This window comes from Aquarana catesbeiana, linkage group LG06, assembly GCF_042186555.1.
Source record: "Aquarana catesbeiana isolate 2022-GZ linkage group LG06, ASM4218655v1, whole genome shotgun sequence".
In the NCBI taxonomy this organism is placed as follows: domain Eukaryota; kingdom Metazoa; phylum Chordata; class Amphibia; order Anura; family Ranidae; genus Aquarana; species Aquarana catesbeiana.
The window spans coordinates 301,587,740-301,596,501 of record NC_133329.1 but is presented as its reverse complement, the minus strand read 5'-3'; positions in this window follow the sequence as shown (position 1 = coordinate 301,596,501).

Below are 8,762 nucleotides of genomic sequence, written 5' to 3'. Positions count from 1 at the left end.
ATGAAACTACTTTACATGCTGGTTTTCAGCAACTCAAATGTGAGTGTTTTTATCTATTGTAATAAATATTTTTAACATACATGCTGCACTTAGAGGGCGCCGTCCTTCTTTCTTTTTTACTTTACTGGGCATGCCTGATGTAAGGGGGGCTCTCATATAGCCATCTGATGTAAGGGGGGACTCTTATAGAGTCATCTAATGTAAGGGGGCACTCTTATAGAGCCATCTGATGAAAGGGGGGTGTCAGGGGTCTTACCTCGGCAGGCGGGGCGCTCGCGGTGGTGTGCGACAGGGCGCGTCGGCGCGCGTTGGCGCGCGCGTTCCTGCGGACCTCGCCGTGCGTGTTCCTCGCGGCGCCGGCGCGTGTGTCCAGGATCGTTCCGCTGTGCACGCCGGTGTGCGGGGGCGCGCGCGTGGGCGTTGGCGCGCGCGCGTGCCTGTGTGTGCCGGGGCGCGCGCGTGCATGTCGTTTGGCGCCAAAAGCTCCATTTAAGCCGGTGTGCTCTTGTGACCAGTGCTGCCTAATCAACAGCTAGTCGTCCCAGAGCCTGACCTTGTACCTTGTCTGTTCCTGAAATACCTGCTGACCCGGCCTTGTCCCCCGACCTCTCTCTGAACTCTGCCTGTAACGACCTCTGCTTGTTTGACCATCCGCTTGCCTGTTCCACTGTACCTTTGCCGATTGCCTGTTACCGAACCCGGCCTGTCTCCTGACCATCCGTCTGCCTGCTCCCTAGGATCCTATCTGCCTGTCTGCAGACTTCCTGCCTGTTGTCCTTACAAGCCTGCTTAGCCCAGTGCCTGTGCTCCAGCCTACTCCAGCCTTCCCATCTGTTAACCCTGCAACTTCTGGACTGCAATACCTGGACTACAATACAGGCCCTCATACCACTCCGTACTTTCGTGCCTTCTGTTTACTCTACCAGGGGGCCGATAGTCGGAGGGTAAGGGAGCCTACCCTCTGCCCGACGGGACTCGCCGGTCTGGTAAGTAGGAGCCTGATAGGGGGGCTCTTTTAGAGGCATCTGATGTAAGGGGGACTCTTATAGAGCCATCTCATGTAAGGGGAACTCTTTTAGGGGCATCTGATGTAAGGAAGGACTCTTATAGAGCGATCTGTAAGGGGGGGCTCCTATAGAGGCATCTGATTTAAGGAGGGACTCTTATAGAGCCATCTGATGTAAGAGGGGGCTCTTATAGGGGCATCTGATGTAAGGAGGGACTCTTATAGGGGCATCTGATGTAAGGAGGTACTCTGATGGAGAAATTAGATGCAAGAGGGGACTCTGGTGGGGGAACCTGATGTAAGGGGACCACTGACGGGGAAACATGTGTAAGGGGGGACTCTGATGGGGATACTTGATGTAAGAGTATTTCATTTTACTTGAAATATAGATGTGATTCGCCTACTTTTATGTTAAATTAGAGAGCAATTTGGACCTCAGCTGGATAAAATTTTAGCAACCAAACCACCTTAAATTTAAATTAATTACTTCTGCCCTAGTTGGACATTGTTGCATTGCAGGAATGTGCACACAATTGTGTGTATTGCTACAATGCACAAAAACTCACAACCCTTTTGTAGGTGCGCAGTGGTGCCATTAAGTATTAATGATACAACCACACACCCTGCTTCTCATTCACCTGCGGCAAAACGTATGGTAACAAAAATACCATGTGTATGTGTATTTAAAGAGTGTGGCACAACTGCAAACCTTCCAAGACATGGCCGTCCACCTAAACTGACAGGCCAGGCAAGGAGAGTATTAATTAGAGAAGCAGCGAAGAGGCCATGATAACTCTGGAGGAGGTGCAGAGATCCACAGCTCAGGTGGGAGAATCTGTCTACAGGACAACTATTAGTTGTGGCACTCCACAAATGTGGCATTTATGGAAGAGTGGCAAGAAGAAAGCCATTGTTGAAAGAAACCCATAAGAAGTCCCATTTGCAGTTTGTGAGAAGCCATGTGGGGGACACACCAAACATGTGGAAGAAGGTGCTCTGGTCAAATAAGACCAAAATTGAACTGTTTGGCCTAAAAGCAAAACACTGTGTGATGGAAAACTAACACTGCACATCACCCTGAACACACATCCCCACCGTGAAACATGGTGGTGGCAGCATCATGTTGTGGGGATGCTTTTCTTCAGCAGGGACAGGGAAGCTGGTCAGAGTTGATGGGAAGATGTATGGAGCCAAATACAGGGCAATCGTAGAAGAAAACCTGTTAGAGTCTGCAAAAGACTTTAGACAGGGGTGGAGGTTCACCTTCCACCAGGACAAAGACCCTAAACATACAGCCAGAGCTACAATGGAATGGTTTATATCAAAGCATATTCATGTGTTAGAATGGCCCGTCAAAGTCCAGACCTGAATCCAATTGAGAATCTGTGGCAAGACTTGAAAATTGCTGTTCACAGACGCTCTCAATCCAATTTGACAGAGCTTGAGATATTTTGCAAAGATGAGTGGGCAAAAATGTCACTCTCTAGATGTGCAAAGCTGATAGAGACATTCCCCAAAAGGACTTGCAGCTGTAATTGCAGGGAAAGGTGGTTCTACAAAACATTAAAAAACATTTATTTTGAAAACCATTTATCATTTTCCTTCCACTTCACAATTATGTGCCACTTTGTGTTGGTCTATCACATAAAATCCCAATAAAATCCAATTATTATTTTGGTTGTAACATGACATAATGTGGAATATTTCAAGGGATATGAATACTTTTTCCAGGCACTGTATTTATACAGTATCTCTGCCCCACATACAACAATCCCCAACTTGTTGAACCTATTAAAACAATTCTCCTAGCTTTCAGGCCTTACTTTGAATTCAACTGAAATGAAATCCAATTAATGTAACTTACCACATGCTACAGTAGATACCATTCAAACTAATCTTGACTTCAATAGACTCTTAAAGCTCTCTCATATGTGGGGATCTACCTGACCCCCTCTATAAAGACCCTTTACTCTTTATAGTGCAAATCTGCCACTCTTTAAAATTACATTAAAGGCTGTTTTTTATTTTGTTTTAAATAACAAACATGCTATACTTACCTGCTCTGTGAAATGGTTTTGCACAGAGCAGATCCGACCCTCTTCTTCTCAGATTCATTGCTGATGCTCCTGGCTACTCCCCCTTGACCTGCTATCTCGGCCAATGAGGAGAGAGCGACCTGGGACAGCCAAGGCTCCCCTGCACATCAATGGATTGAGAGGGGCCTCATATGAATTTTAAGGGGGGGAGCTGTGGGGGAAGCAGTGCATTTTACCTTCATGCATACATACAAACGTATGCATGACGGCCCTCTACCACTTACACCTTTCGAAATATCCTGCAACTCTAGCAATTTAACAAAGGGACATGTATCCACTTCATATGCCCTGCTGACAGATTTTAATCATAAACTTCCCTACATGCTCCTTTGGGAAAAATATATTAATGTTTAATTTGAATTAACAGTGGCAGGAAATTGCCAATGATCTCTCCAAATTATCTATTAACACAATTAACACAATTTTGGTAGAGTCTAATTATAAAACCTTGCTAAGATGGTACTTGGTTCCCATGAGAATTCATCCAACGGCCTCACCAGCCTGTTTTAGGCAGTGTGGCCAAGTACCATATTTGGTGGCAATGTCCCAAGGTTTTCAGATTTTGGATCAGAATTTTTAATATTATTCGCTCAGTGACCTTGCTAAATCTCCAGAACTGGCTCTATTCCAGAAACTGTCCACTGACGTTCCAAAGAATGACAAATGGTTAATTCTTTACATGACCTTAGCAGCTAGAATAACCATCGCAAAGCACTGGAAACGCTTGACTATGCCAAGCATAACTTAAATTGGATCATGAACAATAGCAAACTTACCTGTACCCTCCAAAACAACTATGCTAAATTTGACAAGACATGGAACGCGTGGATAATATCTTGTGGTTTGATGAAACCTGAGGATTGCCCTCCTCATTCTTCCTACTAAAGTTGATTCCTTCTCTTTTTCACTTCCCTTCTATATCTCCTTTGTTGTACTCTCATTCGCTCTACTTAAGTCTGTAGGGCTATCTTTACTTCTGGCCTTGTTGTTAATTGCACATCTTTGGAATGCTATTATGATGTACAGTATAACATTTATTACCCTTATTAGCAATGCCTATGCTGTTCCTTTGTGTTAGAGGGATATGATTTTCTAAACTGGGCAGGTTATATCACCAGAAGAGGTATGTGACCGAAACATTTGATTTTGAACTGAAGTTGATTATATTCGGTTCTTCTTTGAAATACGTTTTTGATCTCACATACTGTGGATGATACATGTGCCCTCTATGTATGAGCGATTTCTTTACTTTTGTATGTAAACTGTTTATCTCTGAAAGATTACGCAAAAATTATATTGGTGAAGGTGTCCCTGTAATGTGCCACATCCAAATTAACTAGACAGAAAAAGGGTATCCCCTAAGTCAGTGGTTCTCAACCTTTCTAGTGCCGTGACCCCTTGATAAAATTTCCCAAGCTGTGGGGACCCCTAGCACAGTGGTGGCGTTTGCTGGCACAGTGGCGACAATTGATGGGCACAGTGGTGACAATTGATGGGCACAGTGGCTGCACAGTGGCGACGTTTGCTGGAACAGTGGCAACAATTGATGGGCACAGTGGCTGCATTTGGCACAGTGGCAACAATTAAAGGGCACAGTGGCTGCGTTTGCTGGCACAGTGGCGACAATTGATGGGCACAGTGGCGACAATTGATGGACAGCGTGGCGACAATTGATGGGCAGAATGGCGACAATTGATGGGCACAGTGGCGGCGTTTGCTGGCACAGTGGCAACAATTGATGGGCACAGTGGCTGCATTTGATGGCACAGTGGCGGCGTTGCTGGCACAGTGGTGACAATTGATGGGCACAGTGGCTGCTTTTGATGGCACAGTGGCTGCGTTTTATTGGGGTTTTTTTTCAGATTTTTTTCAGTTTGTTTGTGGCCCCACCACTGATTTATATATAAACGTCCCGGTTGGTTCCTCAAAAGTGGTTATTCCGTGCCAGTGCTAGATACAAAGTGTATAGCACCCAAACATGTGGGGACGTTTATATAGTAATGATATGTATTGTTCCATAATAAAAAAAATGTTGTCATGTCAGTACTTACTTTTAAAAAAATCTATGTCTTGATTGCCCTGGTGACACACAGTGCAAAATGCTTTTATAATTACTGTGTCTGACTTATCAAAAATTACAGGTGTTCTTCAGCTTCGGCAAGTGACGTTTCGTTGCTGCCATCTTGGTACACTCGTCCACAGCATGCGGACTTCGGTGGGTGTAAAAAAGATGTCCGCTTGCCGACTTCTAAGTGTAGCCTTACTGCGGACGAGAGTATCCAGATGGCGGCGACGGAACGTCACTTCCGTGCGGTCTCTCCTCTCCAGGAAGTGACATCTCGCTGGCCGAGACGGACAGACTCCGGCAGTAACTTCGGGTCCGCCTCGGCCAGCATTTGCGACCCCCCTGCCAAATCGGCAATCGACCCCCCAGGGGGTCGCGACCCCCAGGTTGAGAACCGCTGCCCTAAGTGGACTTTTAAGGCACTAATATACTATTGTAGAAAAAGCATATTTTATTAAACACAATAAGCATAGTAAAAACAAAATATTTTGTGGAGATATCATAGGCAAAACATTCCAATAAAACTATTTAAAATAAAGAATATGAACGGAGATGTGTCTCCAAGAATGTGCTCATTAGGATAGCTGGTCTGCACAGTATATTTTATTATACCATCAGATGAGAATTGAATACAGCCGGATTAACACAGAAAGCTTTGGACAGCTGACAACACTGAAGCCAAGGGAGGGCGTAGCCCTGTAAGTAGAAGTAGCGAATGGTAATAGGGGGCATATTATATGGTACGATTGAGCTAACTCAAATTAGTTTCATTACATTGATTTTTTTATAATTTTTATTTTTTTGTATTTTTTAGAGCATGTACAGCATGATGTATGTAGAGAGATTTGTATTGAAAAGGTATATATGTGAATCGTGTATATACATATGTATCTTACCTGCGCTCAATGAGAACAAGTAATTGTTGGAGGTTGATATAGAACACTATATAGTTGGTGTCGCTGAAAGATAATAAATGACAGAGAGTCACTTCTGTGTATATACATGTATATACGTGTTCTAGTTTGATTTTTTTGAAACCATAATGATACTTCATAAACTGGTCACTCCATGTGTGGCTATCATTAATACAACTATATATAGTATAATGGGGCAAGTTCAAGGTAGTATAAATTCACATTAGAGGTGACTAGTAAAATTTAATTGATGTCTGTTCCCACAAGTACGGTTAGACCATGTATGTGATATAAATCTCATCATCTGTTTGAGTAGATTACTAAGCAATGAGTAAGCCCTATGGTTGAGCCTGTATCATACTGAAGCATATCAAACAATAATATCCTCAGTAGAGGGCATTTTTGAAAGGTTGAACATTTTTAATAACATTTTTAATAAAAAGACTGAAAGTTAAAACTCAGCAGCTATAGTGTTTATAGCCGCTGAATTTATATATATTTTTTTGGTGGTGGTGGTGGTGGTGGTGGGGGCGATGGTGCTGGAGAATCTCTTTATATATTGGTTAACCTCAAGCAATAGTAAACAAAAATAGTGCCAGACATTTGGGACAGGATGGTGTCATTATATCCGGATAGACTGTGTAATAACCAACTTTATCTTTAAAAGTCCGATTTTTACAGCTACTATCTAAGGATGGCTGAGAACATGAAAGAGGTAGCAATAAAATGTTTTCCACAGCCTGTATACACAGGTAATGTTATGTTTGATAGTAGGAGTAATGATATGGGCCACTTAAATTTAGGCTTTAAAGCCAATCACAGTTTGTTGAGATTAAAGTGCCATTTCCCTATTTTATCTATCCTCCTTAATACTATTATAGTATGAAAAAGTGGGAATTTTGAGGCACGGCATTTGTTATACTCAAAAAAGACTGTTTTATATTTACATAAAAATATTTTCATATTGCAATATATGACCATAAAACCCCCAAATTGACAGAATGGTGTGTCTTGTCCACATGTGATGATCTTAAAGCTTGACGCATTTCCTGGACCTAGTCCACTTCCTCAGGAGCCATTGATATATAGTTTGTACAGCATACAATTTCAATAAAATAATAAGTGTTGTCAACATTACTACTTCATAGATGATACACATTTACATACCACCACCTACTGCTTACACAAAATCACACGAAGTGTTCCCGCTATGCATATATAAGAGGGGGACAAGATCAACCAGCAAAGTTGAAGGGGAACCCCCAGATTGCCCATCAAACCGATGTCTCTACCTTATTGGTGTGGCGGTATGCAGTAGTGATGTTGACAACAATTATTATTTTATTTAGATTGTATGCTGTATAAATTATATATCAATGGCTCCTGAGGAAGTGGACTAGGTCCAGGAAACGCGTCAAGCCTTAAGATTGTCACATGTAGACAAGATACATCATTCTGTCAATTTTGGTGTTTTATACTCATATATTGCAATATGAAAATATTGTTATGTAAAGTATCTCACAAAAGTGAGTACACCCCTCACATTTTTTGTAAATATTTTATTATATCTTTTCATGTGACAACACTGAAGAAATTACACTTTGCTACAATGTAAAGTAGTGAGTGTACAGCTTGTATAACAGTGTAAATTTGCTGTCCCCTCAAAATAACCCAACACACAGCCATTAATGTCTAAACTGCTGGCAACAAAAGTGAGTAAACCCCTAAGTGAAAAGGTCCAAATTGGGCCCAAAGTGTCGATATTTTGTGTGGCCACCATTATTTTCCAGCACTGCCTTAACACTCTTTGGCATGAAGTTCAGCAAAGCTTCCCAGGTTGCCACTGGAGTTCTCTTCCACTCCTCCATGATAACATCATGGAGTTGGTGGATTTTAGAGACCTTGCGCTCCTCCACCTTCCATTTGAGGATGCCCCACAGATGCTCAATAGGGTTTAGGTCTGGAGACATGCTTGGCCAGTCCATCACCTTTACCCTCAGCTTCTTTAGCAAGGCAGTTGTCTTCTTGGAGGTGTGTTTGGGGTCATTATCATGTTTGAATCCTGCCCTGCAGCCCAGCCCCTGAAAGGGGGGTCATGCTCTGGTTCAGTATGTCACAGTACATATTGGCATTCATGGTTTCCTCAATAAACTATAGCTCCCCAATGCGGACAGCACTCATGTATCCCCAGACCATGATACTCCCACTACCATGCTTGACTGTAGGCAAGACACACTTGTCTTTGTACTCCTCACCTGATTGCTGCCACACACGCTTGACACCATCTGAACCAAATACATTTTTCTTGGTCTCATCAGACCACAGGACAGGATTCCAGGATTCCATGTCCTTAGTCTGCTTGTCTTCAGCAAACTGTTTCCAAGCTTTCTCGTGCATCATCTTTAGAAGAGGCTTCCTCCTGGGATGACAGCCATGCAGACCAATTTGATGCAGGGTGTGGCGTGTGGTCTGAACTGACAGGCTGATCCCCTAACCCTTCAACCTCTGCAGCAATGCTGACAGCACTCATACTTCTATTTCACAAACACAACCTCTGGATATGACACTGAGCACGTGCACTCAACTTCTTTGGCCGACCATGGCGGGGCCTGTTCTGAGTGGAATCTGTCCTGTATGGTCTTGGCCACCATGTTGCAGCTCAGTTTCAGGGTCTTGGAAAT